At 41.4% G+C, this 17,046-nt stretch overlaps 1 protein-coding gene across 2 annotated transcripts in view; it reads left to right on the forward strand.

Moving 5' to 3' along the window:
• The first annotated feature begins 16,179 nt into the window (after positions 1 to 16,179).
• Positions 16,180 to 17,046, forward strand: part of unc13c (unc-13 homolog C (C. elegans)) — a 127,957-nt gene continuing 127,090 nt past the window's right edge. For both annotated transcript variants that reach the window (XM_088992912.1, XM_088992911.1), the window contains exon 1: positions 16,180 to 16,639. The gene's annotated coding sequence lies outside the window, so the exon portion shown is untranslated. The remainder of the gene's footprint in view (positions 16,640 to 17,046) is intronic.

Here is a 17,046-nt window from a genome sequence, read left to right on the forward strand (position 1 = left end):
TAAGTAATTAAATAAGTAAGTAAGTAAGTAAGCAAGCAAATAAGCAAATACGCAAGTAAGTAAGCAATCAAGCAAGCAAGGAAGTAAGCAAGTAAGCAAATAAGCAAATACGCAAGTAAGCAAGTAAGCAAATACGTAAGTAAGTAAGCAAGCAAATAAGCAAGTACGCAAGTAAGTAAGCAAGCAAGCATGCAAGTAAGTAAGCAAGTAAGCAAATACGTAAGCAAGCAAGTAAGTAAGCAAATACGTAAGTAAGCAAGTAAGTAAGCAAATAAGCAAATATGTAAGTAAGTAAGTAAGTAAGCAAGTAAGTAAGTAAGCAAGCAAGCAAATAAGCAAATACGTAAGTAAGTAAGCAAGCAAATAAGCAAGTAAGCAAGCAAGCAAGTAAGCAAGTCAGCAAATACGTAAGTAAGTAAGTAAGCAAGCAAGCAAGCAAGCAAGTAAGTAAGTAAGTAAGTAAGTAAGTAAGTAAGCAAGTAAGCAAGCAAGCAAGCAAATACGTAACTAAGTAAACGGGTAACCGGGTAAATGGATAAACAGCTAAATAGCCAAATAGTTAAATACCTAAATAGCTAAATAGATGAATCAATAAATGAATGAACGAATGAATGAATCCACATGTTGCATTCCACCCCGAGTTGGCATGGGTCACAGTCTCCGAGATTGTATGAGCCAAATTAATATTTGCCAAATATGAAGCAACTTGAAGTTGCCACTGATGATATAAATAAAAAGAGGAGCAACTGATATCGTTGATTGTTTGTGTGTCACAATTCGTTCACAACCAGTTAGGGGAAATTATGACGTGCAGTGGAAACTCAATTTAGCAGCTTGGTTGGGGAGGTGGAGTAACACCTGTTGGAGCTGATTTTTCGTTGAATCTAACAATTAGAGGCGGCCTAAAGACACCCAATGGAGTCGTGCATTATTTTTTTGTACTTTTTTTCATGGCCCTAAGACGCCCATTGCAGTACAAAATGAGACTTTCATTAACACCTCAAAAAAAAAAAAAAAACATTTAGTAGTGAAGGCTAATCTGCATGTGAATGCTACACGACCTTGGTTGGCGGTCATAATCCGTTCATCCATTTCATAATTTCTCTAGATGACATCTGATGGCTCTGAGCGCCTGAGGGGGATGCAGGCATGCAATGTACGATGGAACTGTATACCCTGCATACCATAAACAGAACATGCGTGGCTGAGGAGTAAGACATTTACAGAGGGGAAAACATTGCGTTGTACTGCGAAGCTGAGCATGTCACGTTATGCGACGTAGCGGGAAGATTTTGCCCATAGAGTTGTTGTGACAAAAAGGGAAATTGCATCGTCAATATTGATGTGGGTTGTTGGTGTCATTCCGCCAGTGAACTATGGACCAAAGTCAACATATTATAGAATACAACTTGTTTTTTTATGTTGTTTGGACACAAACAGCCATGTATGTGCCTGCCTACTCATTAAATGATAATTCAACAGGCAAGTCTATCTATTTTTGTTATTAAACTCTATTTATTTTTTTACAAACAGTTAGAAAAGGGAAAACATGGTCACATGTTTAAGTACATTGAACATCATCTGTTCATCAAAACAGAGCGTACATCACATTTTCATTGCATTTTCTGTGTAGCTCTCTCTCTCTTGTTTCTATTTCAACACCGATAATACAACCCTCAGAGTAATTATGCCATGCCTTTGTGTTTCCATTCTGTGTGGGTGCTTTTCAAAAGAGAAAGGAAAAAAGAAAATGGAAGAATGAAAGTAATTATTGAGGTTGTTCAACAACGATATGTAAGGCACTGATTATATCATTCACATTGTTTTAGCAAAAATCCAAAAATGTGTGTGTACAATGTGTACTGTACATGTGACAAAACTGCAGGATCATACGTAATCGGAACGCCGTTTTTTTCAAACAAAGAAGATTGATGACATTGGAGTACAAAGGGTGCTGGGCTGGCATCTTCATTTCACTGACGAATCGAATCACATCGTACAGCATATGCAGTTTGGAGAATTGTCAGATCGGAGTGATTTTTACCGTTCAGACCATTTTTGGTCTTGAATTCGTGTGAATTTAACGTGTGAAAACACGATCAATGTAGAAGCATTTTTCCCCCCAGTGGTATACACATACATAATAAATATAAAAATGTCATGAACGTGAGATTATGATCAGTACAAGGCTTTTTGAACCAGTTGTTAAATATTGGTGAGTTTTCCCGAGGAAAGAAACACACACACGGGCATGGAGGAAAAAAAAAATCAAGGCAATGAAACAATCAAATATTTAAAGCCTCATTTTATGCATCAACACGACGGTGTTTCTGGCAAACCCCATTGCCTATGTTGAGTTGATTCAACTAAAAAGATAACATATGAGAGGAGTCTGTGTAAGCTCTCAGTCGTACAGGAGTGGTCCATCGATGAGAAGGTTTCTTCAGCCGTCATCTGTACAAAAGTGAAGGTTTCGGAGGCTTCGAAGCCTCTTGGATAGGAGGCGAAACGTCCGAAACCTTCACTTTTGCACAGATGACGGCTGAAGAAACCTTCTCATCGATGGACCACTCCTGTACGACTGAGAGCTTACACAGACGCATTGCTGCCAACTTTGGGAGAGACATCCTTCTGCTGGTACGTAACTTAGAAAAGGCCACCTTTAAATTAGCTGACTTAAAGAACCACCTCAGATTCAATGTCGTTATGCTGATGAGGTGATACCGGTGGGAGACCATGGTCTTTCGCTAAGATTTTAACCTCATTGTACGACAATGAGGTTAAAATCTTAGCGAAAGAACATAGATGGTTTGAAAGGGGCGTAAAAGAAGCGATTCTTATAAAACAACAAAATCCTTCATTAAACCGGTCTGGTGGGGTGAGGTTCAATTTGGATCGTTCATACAATAGCCTGCTTAGGCAAAACAGGTTAGGCAACTTTCGCAATGCTGATGAGGGTCGTTATGCTGATGAGGTGATACCGGGGGCAGTGGGGGTAATAGGCCAGTCGTTAGTCAGGAATGTAGGAACAATCAGTGGGGCCACAGGGAGGGGTCCTCTGCCCCCCCAACCTGAGAGTAGGGACCTATCATAGCTGTGTCCGGCGCCACCATGTCTGGACATTAGGGATATATAAATGGGGCCGATACGACCAGTCAGACCTTATATAAATGGGGCCGATACGACCAGTCAAATGGGGCCGATACGACCAGTCAGACTTTAGTTCGCTGACGAAACCTCTTGGATAGGAGGCGAAACGTCCGAAACCTTCACTTTTGTACAGATGACGGCTGAAGAAACCTTCTTAACCATATGAGAGGAGGTTTCTTTTGCCTTCATTTTGAGGCTTCTTGCATTGCACAACATCGCTGAGATAGCGTAGCTATAAAGTGGCATCGATTTGACATTACGATCACGTCCTGCCAGATGAAATGACTCATGAGAAAAAAAAACCAAAATAATAATAATAATAATAAAATAATAATACAAATAAAATAATAATAAAATGAAGAGTTGTTTCGTGACCTCACTAACTGCAAAATTAACAACTCCTCTTTGTATCATTTGATTTGTCAAACCAGATTACAGTGTGAACCTAATCATATATACAGTAAAGTCTCATTATATCGATATTCTCGGGAGTCCGAAAAAATATCGATATAACCGGGACTATCGATATATCCGACCCTGCGCGCATGTAATTTTCTCCTTGCGTTCATAGAAATAGTATCGTAATAAGCGGTACTATCGATATAACCGATATCGATATAACAAGACTTTACTGCACAGGTGTCAAAGTCAAGGCCCGCGGGCCAAATCCAGCCCGCCACATCATTTTTTTCGGCCGGCGAAAGCAAATCAAACTTGTTAAATTCCATGATGATTGCTAAAATCTGAGCCAAAATTTCATATTTTTGGATGTCAACCACAATAAAAGTCATTATTCTTGACGAGTTATTCATTAATTTGCTGTGTGCTCTATATGTAATATTTGAAGGGATTTAAACATTCTAATGGGTTCCCTAAATTCATAACGGCCCTCGAGAGGAAACCATAACTACAATGTGGCCCGCGGCAAAAAATGACTTTGACACCCCTGCTTTACTATATATATATATATATATATATATATATATATATATATATATATATATATATATATATATATATATATATGAAATATAGACATCAAAAGTGTACCTTTAGGGTTTAAATCATTCATGCATGTTTACATTAGGATTGTATACAAATATATATATTTTTGTTCATTACATTGTACAAGACTAACCCTCTGTAGATAGATAGGGTGCTGTTGTTGAAAATGCTGCTGAAAGATAAGAACCACAACCCCAGTCAACATTTGCAGAATATCCACAAGCATGGTTGGCATTGGTGAATCGGGTTGGTTACGGGGCGGCAGACAGGGTCAACAACAGGGGTTCGGAAAGCAAGCCAAGGTGAGAGCGCGACAGATGGCCCTTCGCTGGACCTCCTTCATTGGCTGCACAATGAAATGCAAACGAGGCCAGCACCCCACCCCCACCCCAACCGCCACATATGACTAATAGATATCTTGCAGATAACCAGAAAATTGGGCTTCCTGTTTATTTAATCCTCAGAAACCTTCAAAGTCTTGAAGCTCATCGACCACAGAACCTGCCAGACAGCCAATGAACAAATTCAATCAAACTAAATTCATCCAAAATCCTGTTAATGAGTTAAAAGTGATCATTCGTTCCTGGTTCATGGCTTCTCAGGGTGTTGGAAGTGGGATGTTGAAATCAGCAGAATCAAGTTAGTTTAATCTTGTAGAGAGCAGGGGCATTGTGGGGTCGGCCGAGGGGGAACGGAAAGGAAAGAGAGCAAGATCGACGGGCTGGGAGAGCATTTATAAGTCGGACAGGGTGCGACGCAATAGGATTTGACGTAATGGTATGTGACATCATGTAAAGGCAGGCAGGATGACGTTTCAGGAAGTCCAAAACATAAACAAATGATGCAAAAAGATGTTTAAAGATATCGCGAATTACCCCAACACTTGTTATTTAGAAAACAGGTGCACAGTACTTCTTGTGTATAGTTTGCATGTTCCCCTGTGTCTGCGTGGGTCTTCTCTGGGTACTCCGGTTTCCTCCCATATTCCAAAAACATGCGTGGTAGGTTAATGGAAGACTAAAAATGTTCCTCAGGTGTGAGGGGAAGGGCGAATGGTTGGTTGTCGCTTGCCCTGAGATTGAGTGGCAACCGGTTCAGGGTGTCCTCCGCCCAGTGCAGGAGAGGTGGCAGGAGAGGCTCCAGCACCCCCGTCCCTCTTTTCAGGATAGAGCGGATCATAAAATGAGTGGATGGGGAAAAAAAATAATGCTGCCACTGTTGTTTGCTTTTTTTCTGCAATGAAATCTGAAACATTTATCAAAAGAACAAACACTTAATTCACCCACTTCGAACCGAAAGTCTGGCAAAATAATCAACTGGAGAACTCAATAAAACAAGCATCGAAGGTGTATGTGTGTTTTCTTTGGCTCTTAGTGACCTCGCCATATAACGCTTTCTCCAAAAGGAAAGAGAAGTCAACAGGGGGGCCGTTAAGTGGATTATGACATCGCCGACGAGGCACTCCACTGGTCATCGAGTTGATCGTCCCTCAACGCTCGCCAATAGCGCGTGAGAAGCGGGACTTTCTTGACGTCAGTTTATTTGCGCCTGCAATTATAGGCGGCAGTAAAAGCCACGGCTCGTCCAGTAAATAACATAGGAAAGTGCCGTATTGTTGCGGCAAAGTCGACAGAAAGATTAATAACTGGGTTCCATACTGTAGAAGTCCGCAATAATTGCTCGCAAGGGGAATGGAGCAGGGTGGGCATGTGCACGGTGAGACTGTGAACTGACTGTAGCAAGGGCAGGCGTGTTCTTTGACGACAGATGCCCGCATGCCCGCACATCTCTTCCGTCTTGCTTATTGCAATTCTGCTTTTTGAAACTTAAACATCCTGAAGGTCTTGCGACTCTGCGTGGGGTCAAACTATGAAATCATTCACTGTTAGACGTGCAAAAATGTGTCTGCTCCAGTGCCGGGGTTTTGTCATTGTCACTTGAATTCCAGGACCTACAGAATATTGAGTTTTAGGACTACATCAATATTAAATACAGCGTAAGAAAATTCTCTTCTTTCCTCAGAAAAAGTGAGTTGATTCCTAAATTATATGGGTCTGGAGTTATATGAGCTTGAAATGAGGACAGCTGTCCAAAATACAATGTAATAGTACATACATATTGCTTTATATAGCGCCAAAGCTGGAACAAAGCGCTAACATGGAAAAAAGTGAAATTCTGACATGGCCAGCGCGTTATCGGCACCCAAGCATGACAAAACAAAACCCGAACAAATTCGGGAATGGCGCTCCACGTCATATTTTCAATTCCCGAATAAATCGTAAATGGAAGTGAATGAGTTCATGTGAATCTGCGGAGCTGAAATCAAAACTGCACACTTCCACTTACGCAATATCAATCGTCTTCGCCCGTCTCTCACTCCTCACACCACTGTTTCCTCGTTCATAGTCTTGTCACCTCCCGGATTGACTATTGCAACTCACTTCTCTTTGGTGTCCCTCAGAAACTTCTCCACAAACTTCAACTCGTCCAGAATTCTTTAGCCCGAATCATCACCAGAACCTCGTCCTTTCACCACACCACATTGAAACGCGCTTAAAATGTAATGTATTATTATTATTATTATTAATAATTGTGGGACGAATAAAGGTTTTCTGATTCTGATGTTCCAAAGATGACAGCAAATATGTCAAAGCCACAGTTTCATCAGTTGTTCAGATCTGAAGTTCTCAAATTCCGATGACATAGTTGCTTTGTAATCCACAATCCACATCTCGCTCGACAGGTATTTCATTTCAAGCTCGCATAATGCCCGTGCAAGTATGAAAATTTCTGAGTAGTGTTACGCATACTTACCCTCCATCAGCATCGTTTGAAAAGGCTCATTAGAATAATTAGCATTCCCCAAGCCACTCGGCGGCAGCAGCAGCTATTCGGAAAATTAAAAATAATGTCAACCCACCTCTAATTTCCATTCCCATTATTGAGGTAGCTTGTTTTACGGCATCCACACATGCTGTCATATATCTGGTATACAAGACTGCAGTGCATAAAGATAACCATAAAGTTTCACCCATTCATAATCGCTTCAGCCCTGTACAGCATAAAAGCCGCGTATACAGTAATGAGACTGCATTTCCCTTTCACTCACACAAAATAACCATAAAATGGCGCTCTGCCCTTTATTTTAAACACACCTATACATACAAACACACACTCAAACCCACAAGCGTGCTCAAGTGTAAATACGTCACGCGTCCACAATGAGGGAGGAGAGAGAGCGCTATTGATTATCATTCAAATGAGAATAATGGCGTCGAGGGGCATCGCCTGTGTCGGCAAAAGCACTTCCTGTTTGCCGTTAAGTCGAGCAGCGGGGCTGCGGGAGTGAGATAACGGGAGTCACAAAGCGCACTGTGAGATATAAATAAATAAATACAAAAAAAGGCAAAGGGGACCCCCTGAAGCAGCAGTCGTTGCTTGATGTGACATCAGGGGGTCATGGGAACGCTGGATCCCAACGGCAACATGAAATTGAACGGCAGTGAGAAAATATTATGTCATAAGTGCGAAAAATCCTTGTTTTTATTTTTTTTTTATGACTGACTTGAATTCAAAAGCGAGTGATCCATTGTACCTTTAAAGGTCAGCAATAACGGTTGGAGCTGGACAGCTTCCCTAATGATTCCTTCTCAAGAGTTCAAAAGTAATTTTTCAGAGTCGCAAAGACGTGGCAGATACTTTCAGAGGACTCCATTGGGAGCCGGATTCCTGTTCGTGGCACTGACTTCATTAAGTGTGAGTGCCGTGAGTGCATACTTTCTTCGCATGCGTTATTATCTGCCATCTTCCAACTCTGTACTTTCTCAAACTTAATCAAACTAGCACAAACAGACCGTTTTTTAAGTTGTGCCCGCGCCAAATACTATATACACATATAAATTATGTATATACAGACACTCCCCTACTTACGAACATTCAAGTTACGAACAACGGTATATACAAACATTTTTGTAGTCACAAAGGTAGTATTCTCTCCAGTTGTATATACACATATCTATATAGAGCATATATTTTATGAAATACCTGAGACATACTTATACAAACCTGAGACATACTTATATAAGCCTTAAACATACATTCCATAGAAAATATAGCACTGAAGCAATTTACAAACAAATTCACCTTACGAACGACCGTTCGGAACGTATCTCGTTTGTAAGTTGGGGAGCGTATATATATATATATATATATATATATATATATATATATATATATATATATAGTAAAGTCTCGTTATATCGATATCGGATATATCGATAGTCCCGGTTATATCGATACTATTTCTATGCACGCACGGAGAAAATTACATGCAAACAGGGTCGGATATATCAATAGTCCCGGTTATATCGATATTTTTTCGGACACTCTTGAATATCGATATAACGAGACTTTACTGTATATATATACAGTAAAGTCTCGTTATATCGATATCGGATATATCGATAGTCCGGTTATATCGATACTATTTCTATGCACGCACGGAGAAAATTACATGCAAACAGGGTCGGATATATCGATAGTCCCGGTTATATCGATATTTTTTCGGACTCCCTTGAATATCGATATAACGAGACTTTACTGTGTGTATATATATATATATATATATATATATATATAAAGAAATGCGCAGCAGATGGCTCACAAACACCATACGGGGACCCTAAAGTTAATTGCAGTAGGCTCCAGCTTTCCCGAATATGGACAAATGAAAAAAAAAAAAATCTCCAAATGCTGTCTGAAATCCAGGTGCTGCCATTCTTTATCCAGCACAACTGAGAACATTCAGCGTGGAGGCTTAAAGAAATCCGTATTGGTTCCACTCAAGTGAAGCCCTGTGTGAAAGGTGTAGCAGGATCTTTCAACAACATCTCTCGTTTAAACGTTGCACAGTTGTAGCTTCACTATGTCTTGCACACCCCGTGCAAGCCAAATAAGTAAATGTTAACTCTTAGTGACGTGAAAAGAATTTGTGGAAAGTGGGTTAAGCAGTAAAAATCTAGCCGTTTTGTTCGATCTCAACTGGCGGCTCTTTTGGCACTTTGTGTCGATTACAAAAATGGCATCCCAGTTGATTAGATTTGAGATATTCAAGGCTTTGATTCAGAAAACAGGAATGCCCCTTGCAGTTGACAGCAAGAGGCAAAATGGCCACCGCCTAAAATGTCTAAAATGGGTGCATCTTGTTGATTAAGTCATAATCCACAAATGCAATATTAGTCTGAACGCCTTGTTACGACAAGTGGAAATACGATACAATACAATACAATACAATACAATACAATGATAGGTCCCTACTCTCAGGTTGGGGGGGGGCGCGGGACCCCCCCCTGTGGCCCCACTGATTGTTCCTACATTCCTGACTAACGATTGGCCTATTACCCCCACTCCCCCCGGTATCACCTCATCAGCATAACGACCCTCATCAGCATTGCGAAAGTTGCCTAACCTGTTTTGCCTGAGCAGGCTATTGTATGAACGATCCAAATTGAACCTCACACCACCAGACCGGTTTAATGAAGGATTTTGTTGTTTTATAAGAATCGCCTCTTTTACCCCCCTTTCAAACCATCTATGTTCTTTCGCTAAGATTTTAACCTCATTGTCGTCAAATGAGTGGTTAGTAGCTTTTAGGTGCAAATGTACTGCCGATTGAGGCCCACTAGTATTATCCCTGCGATGTTGATAAAGTCTTTTTTTGAGAATTTGTTGAGTCTCCCCAATGTACTGCTCTTTACAATTTTCATTCTTACAATGTATGGAATAAACTACATTACTTTGTTTTTCATTTGGTAGCCTATCTTTTGGATGCACTAATTTTTGCCTTAACGTGTTTATCGGTTTGAAATAAGTAGGAATTTTATGTTGCCAAAGGACTCTTTGTAATTTTTCAGAAACTCCTGCAATGTACGGTACTGCTACTCCTCTCCTTTTAGAATCTTGAGAATTATTGGTTTCGTTCGCTATTCTTTCTTTCTGACATTTGTTGAATGACCACTGAGGGTACCCACAGTTAGTGAGTGCTCTCCTGATATGTTTTGACTCCTCACCCTACTTCACTGAAGGAACGCCCCTGACCGAAAAAAGGACACATTGTGGCAGTCCTTACATCACGCAGGTCAATGCATTTTGCTGTACTTATTTGATCTGAAAACTTTGTGTTGCATCAAAAAGAGGCAGAAGAGGGCGACAAAACAGGTTAGGCAACTTTCGCAATGCTGATGAGGGTCGTTATGCTGATGAGGTGATACCGGGGGGAGTGGGGGTAATAGGCCAATCGTTAGTCAGGAATGTAGGAACAATCAGTGGGGCCACAGGGGGGGGTCCCGCGCCCCCCCCAACCTGAGAGTAGGGACCTATCATAGCTGTGTCCGGCGCCACCAGGTCTGGACATTAGGGATATATAAATGGGGCCGATACGACCAGTCAGACTTTAGTTCGCTGACGAAGCCTCTTGGATAGGAGGCGAAACGTCCGAAACCTTCACTTTTGTACAGATGACGGCTGAAGAAACCTTCTCATCGATGGACCACTCCTGTACGACTGAGAGCTTACACGGACGAAATACAATACAATACAATACAATACAATACAATCCTAATCGATATCACACTTTCACAACAGCCTCAGCTGTAACAAAGCGCTTCACATTATAGTCAACACAAACCAAAATAATAAACACAACAACATGGACAGTTGTGTAATCTTAACAACTTTCCCCATAACAGTAGCCAAAATGGAACTGTATAGTGCCACTTAGCAGTTTTTTTTGACGACGATACTAGTGCAGCGTGTTCTACCGGAAACAAATTCCTTGTGTGTTCTACATACTTGGCAATACAGATGATTCTGATTCTGATATTACTGTCAAGAAAACTCTCAGGTTGACCTGCCCTTTAAAGTACAACTGACGTCTCCGGACAAGTTGGGTCCATAATTTGTCAAATGGCTTCAAATGACTTCTACTAAGCGTATTTTACAAAGATTCCACTGCATATAGCTATATTTTACGTTTTAAGACTTGCGCTGACTATTCTGGAAGTCTTGTTTTTGAGTTGGTGACGAGTCCTCACCCTACTTCACTGAAGGAACGCCCCTGACCGAAAAAAGGACACATTGTGGCAGTCCTTACATCACGCAGGTCAATGCATTTTGCTGTACTTATTTGATCTGAAAACTTTGTGTTGCATCAAAAAGAGGCAGAAGAGGGCGACAAAGCTCCGTGTACGGAATTAATCAGCCTGTGGAAACGGGCTGATTAATTCCCTACATGGAGCTTTGTCGCCATTTTCTGCCTCTTTTTTAGTGCTACACCCCCCCCGCCCCTATTGCCTCAAAATGGCACGTAATAAATTATTTAATCAATTGAAAACATGTATGCTTTCCTCTTCAGAACTATTTGAATCATATTCACAACTGGATGAGTAACAAGAAAGCATATTCTCCGAATCGGAAGCCATTGTTTTGATTCTGCAGCACGGCAAGACGACGTGGGGTGACACCACGAACAAGGGGGCGGGACCTTCTGAAACTGGTCACTTCCGGGTTCATTTTTCTTGCAGATTTTGAACACTTTAAGTCATTTTTATTGGTGTTTTGCATGTATGATCCACTGGGTTATCTTCAGATCTTTCCCTCAACATAAATGAAACAATATTCTCCCTTAATCTGCTGACTACGTGATGGATTTAGTGCTACATGAGCCCTTTACGCTTCAACAGAGGGATTTGAACCTCGTAAGGACCAACATAAAGGCCATCTGCTTGTCTCATTAGTGCTGATGTTGCAGCATTTGCGTCTCCAGAGGATGAAGATCTGTCATGGAAGATGGTTGTTCTCCTGGTTTAAGATAAAAGCTTCATGACTCTGAAAGTGTGACCTTGGGGAATGCAAAAAAAAGTGTTGGTTCCAAGCATCCTTGGAGCCTGTTTGAATTTAAAATGAATTGCCTTTGGTTTGGACAGTATTTTGCCCAAATTGTACCAAGGAATACAAAGTATGTATTTTTGTTCCACAATACAGCTCCCAGGTGTCCTAATAAACGCCTCTTAATAGTTTTCCCTTCTGAGCACACAAAGAATACATAATTCAAGCTCATTTTACATCCTCTTAGAACATTGGTGCAAACCACTAACTGCTCATCGTGCTGATAGTTTATGTTAGGGCGTTGATATGAGGTGAGTGATTCATTCCTGAGCATGCAGAACAATTTACTTGACTACCAAATTGGTAGCTTAACTCATTAACTGCCATTCACAAATTTATTCGAAAATTGAAAATATGACCCAAATTTGTTGACGTTTTGTTTTTTTCATGCTTGGGTACCGATAAAGCGCTGGCCATAGCCTCTGGCAATTCTTTTTTCTTTTCCAAAATGGGGCAGCATTTCCTTTTTTTCCATGTTAGCGCTTTGTTCCAGCATCAGCTGTTGTTAAAGTGCTATATAAAGCAACATTTATGTATTGCATTGTATTTTGGACAGCTGCCCTCATTTCAAGCTCATATAACTCCAGACCCATATAATTTAGGAATTAACTCTTTTTTTCAGATGAAAGTCTAAGTTTATAACACTGTATTGAATGCTTATGTAGACCTAAAACTAAATATTCTGTGGGTCCTACAATTCAAGTGACAATGACAAAAACCCTGGCACTGGAGTGGACACATTTTTGCACATGTCTGGCAGTCAATGCCTTTTTAATTTATTCATTTATCAAATAAATTTTCCTCATCAGACTTCAGTTTAAATGTCATTGACATTGGCAGCATATCTGAACCTCACAAAAATCCAATTTTCTCTTATGACAATGCTTTTGGGCTGACCCTCAGACTACTTCAATTATGCCGCTAATGCTACTGCTAACAAAACTCACTTCAGGTCTGTGCACATTTGGCTTTGACATAATCATTAAAGAGGCGATGTGGGAGTTTTAGCGTGATCGTCTTTCAGACAGTGAAGCCTGTGTAGTTCATACAATACACTGGATAGTTCAGCGCAGTGCGCAGACCTCTTGGGAACCATTAGCATCAAAGCAAATGAATGCTGATTAAAAGTAGCTCTGGATGAAATTTAAATGGTCACTGGAGCGCAGCAAAGCTTTTGTGGATTTCCAAATTTGTATTTTATTTTTGTAGTCTTACCACATGATTCATTGCAAGAAGTGGCACTGTTTCGCTTTATTTCCGCAGTCAACATATAGCAAACTGCATCACCAGACGACAACTTTAATAATCTGGTGATACAATGTAAAGTCAGTCTGAAAACAAAAGATGAGACGTGAGCATTGCTGTGGATTAAGATGAATATTTATATTGAGCTTTCGCTGCTACAAGTAAATTCGGATATGACACGGTATCAATGTGACGAATGTTTCACAAATGAATTCCTTCATTATCGTCTTTTTCCGACACAACTAATCTTCTGACTCCACTCTGGATTGCATTAGACTCAAAGTGAAGCATGGCGCATTGCTTGAAATAAGTCACTTCAGCAGAATGCTCCGTGACATGCAAAAAATAAATAAATAACAATACAAATAATCTGAGTAAGATTTTTTGGAGTATGCAGTTACTGCTGTTACCAGAAGGGGGTGAAAGGGGGCCACGCACAGATCACTTATCCCCCCCCCCAACCCTCTTCTCCCCCTTTACATCTTCCCTCCTCCTTTTTTTCCAGGGAGGGAATGAGGAGGGACGGATGTGACTTCGCTGGGGAGGCCAGACGATTAGTAGCTGCTGAAGAAAAGCAAGCTGACAGAGAGTCTCCATTTGTTGGCGTCAACACAAAATGAAGGCGTCAACTAAAGCGGGGGGAGGGGAGGTACCTACCGTATGTATTTAATTTTTCACATCTTTGCTGAGTTTTTTTTTTTATAGAATATGACAAACGCAATATATTAGGATGGAAGAAAAAAACTTGCTGACTTCTCCTTTTAGAGCTGATTTAGTAAAATTCAAAATAGCTACGCTAACAGATTGGAAGCACCGTCGGTGGGCGTCTTGCTTTTTCGAAGATCTCAAATAGTGGCCGCTTAATTGCGTGTTCCCCGTGAACAGATTGTGTGCACTGTTGGCAACTAGTGCAAAAACGGTGTAGACATTAACATTTAAAAGAAAGATACGCGCTTTAGGTGGGCTTGATGAGTTTCACCATTAAACATTTCCAAAGCTAAATGGAAGCTTGAATTGGAAGTGTTAGTGGAAGAGTCAAATGAGCGCATTAGCTAGTTACAAAAGATATATTGTGTCAGCCAGCAAACACATTAAAAGCCAAATGTGGCAATTGGATATACATCTGCTTATTGTGTTTAAAAACATGGAATGGCATACCTGAAAGAGTCTGCGCCATTTTGCTTAAATGACAGACGCAACTCATAGGTGAAATGCCATCGCGTCAACCATACGAAGATACTAGAGGGTGTTAGCTTACGACATTTAGCTTGTTGCAGACGTGCACATTTCACCATGGCGTCTCTGATTCACTGTTGAAAAGGACGCTTTGATTCTCTCCTCTTTTATCTATAATAATAATACATTTAATTTCTAAGAGCCTTTCAAAACTCTCAAGGACACTTTACAGTCAAGAATTGCTTCATACAAAAAAAGAGGATGCACAAAGTGCTTAAAGGACAACCGACATCACTTTTTTGTTTCCTAACTGACATAAGGAAACCATTTTATAGCATCTAAAATACCCAAAACGCAGTATGATATTTTTAGTCAAATGCAAACCACCAACAAAAATACTTAAAGTGTCTAAAAACTACTTTAATTTGAAACCGGAAGTGGCCCGTTTCAGAAGATCCCGCCCCCTTGTTCGTGGTGTCACGCCAAGACGTCTTGCCTTGCTCGAGAATCAAAACAATGGCTTCAGATTTGGAGAAGATGCTTTCGTTTTACTCGTCCAGTTATGATTATGATTCAAATAGTTCTGAAGAGGAAAGCATACATGTTTGCAATCGATTAAATAATGTATTCCGTGTCATTTTGAGGTATCTGGGGGGGGGGGGGGTGTAGCACCCAAAAGAGGCAGAAGATGGCGACAAAACTCCGTGGAAATGGGCTGATTATTTCCTTCGATTTTTTTTGTCAGCGAATATCAAATAGATGCTCGGTGCAACACACAACGACTCACCATTGATGAAACCAGAGTATAAGGTTATGAGCCACACAAGCACAGGGAAAGCAACGGTTGTGTCACTGATTCAGAGACTCAAAATAGACAAAATAGGTTTCCAGTGGTGTCACAGCAATGATCCGCTATAATACAGACGCTGCCCAACCTATGAACATTCGAGTTACGAATAACGGTACATACCAACATTTTTGCGCATATGTTCGGACAGAGATGCTTTAAGTTAGAGTTTGTGTTGTGCGCCTTTTTCCGGCCGAGCTCGCTTACGATTGGCTGCGTAGAGTATGTGGGCGGGGGAAAAAAAAATCCCTCTTCCCAGTTGATGATCCTAGAGGACGCGATGCATAACAAAAAGTAATAGCTGCTGGCCCGTAATTCAGTAATTATGCGCCAGCATCTTCAGTAATGGCTTTCTGAAGACCCAAGGATATACGTTATCGTACTACAGTAGGTTTGAATTTATTTTATGACTGTTAGAGCGCCTGTGTTTTATACCTACATACTAAACATGCGTTCCATACAAAATATAGCACTGAAGCAACTTACGAACCAATTCACCTTACGAACGAGCGCTCGGAAGATATCTCGTTCGTAATGTGGGGAGCGTCTCTATCTCAAAGATCTTTAAAATATTGTGTTGTCATGGGTGTCTATTATTACACCGTTCTGGTCTTTGCAGGGGTAATATGTAGACTTGCAATGAGTGTTCCATTTGTACACCACAGTTTGTGCTGAAAGAAGGGGTGGCAAGAGAGAGCGCGCGAGTAATAGAGAAAGGGGGGAGGATGGTGAGGGAGTGAGTTACGTGCAAGGGAGGGGACAGACATTCTCCAAGCAGGGGAGCACAGCCTCAGTCTGTCCAGAAAGGAGGAGAAGCAGCATCGGCAACATCATTGCTGTCTGCCTCCCCCCCACAGTGACTACCATCACTACCACTATTACCACTACCAATCGGCATCCAGCTTTCGGACTATACAAAACCAGAGGTGGACAAAAGAGGAGGTTAGAGAGGATTTTTTTTGGTTTTTTGGGGGTTTTGTTTTTGGCAAAGAGGTGAGAAAGTGAAGCATGCAGGACAGGAGGAGGCGCGGCTGTAGGATCCGTGCTGTCTGACGGGCGCCCGGCGACCATGATGCCGCTGCTGTGAGAGGCTCCCGTGAGCTGCGCACCCAGCCGCCCTTTTCCCCTCCCTCCCTCTCCTCTCCCCTCCTTTCCGTTCCGATCCCCTCACCTCACCAGCGTCGCCGAACAGCAATCATTTCAACGCGGGGACACGGAAACGCCACCACCATCGCCACCGCCGTTTGATGCACAGCTACTTGACATAAACAGGTAGATTTTTTCAGTGTGTGTGAGAACGAGAGAGAGGGAAAGAGAGAGAGAGAGACCTCTCCATGCATGCATGTGGATGAATGGACTTCATTCCATTTCTTGTAACCACTACCATCCATCCGCGCATTGCCTCTCTGTGGCCCTGTCATCGCAACCACGACATGCTGCTTCACCGGAATGCGGTCAGATCATATAGATTGCGTTCTGTTTTATTTCAAGAAGAGAAAAAAAATGATGTACAAGCCTTGCATCCTCTCATTTTTGGATGTGATGACAGGCATTCGTCCTGCACCTTAAAAGAAAACGGGGAAGGCATAGTAGTGGTTTTTTTTGAGAGGGGGGGGGGGGGTTGATTTGTCAGGGTAATGCACATGCAACATGAGCCAAAGATTCAAACGCCCCATCAC

Source organism: Hippocampus bargibanti, linkage group LG03, assembly GCF_051943395.1.
Source record: "Hippocampus bargibanti isolate YZ-2025 linkage group LG03, ASM5194339v1, whole genome shotgun sequence".
Classification (NCBI taxonomy): Eukaryota; Metazoa; Chordata; class Actinopteri; order Syngnathiformes; family Syngnathidae; genus Hippocampus; species Hippocampus bargibanti.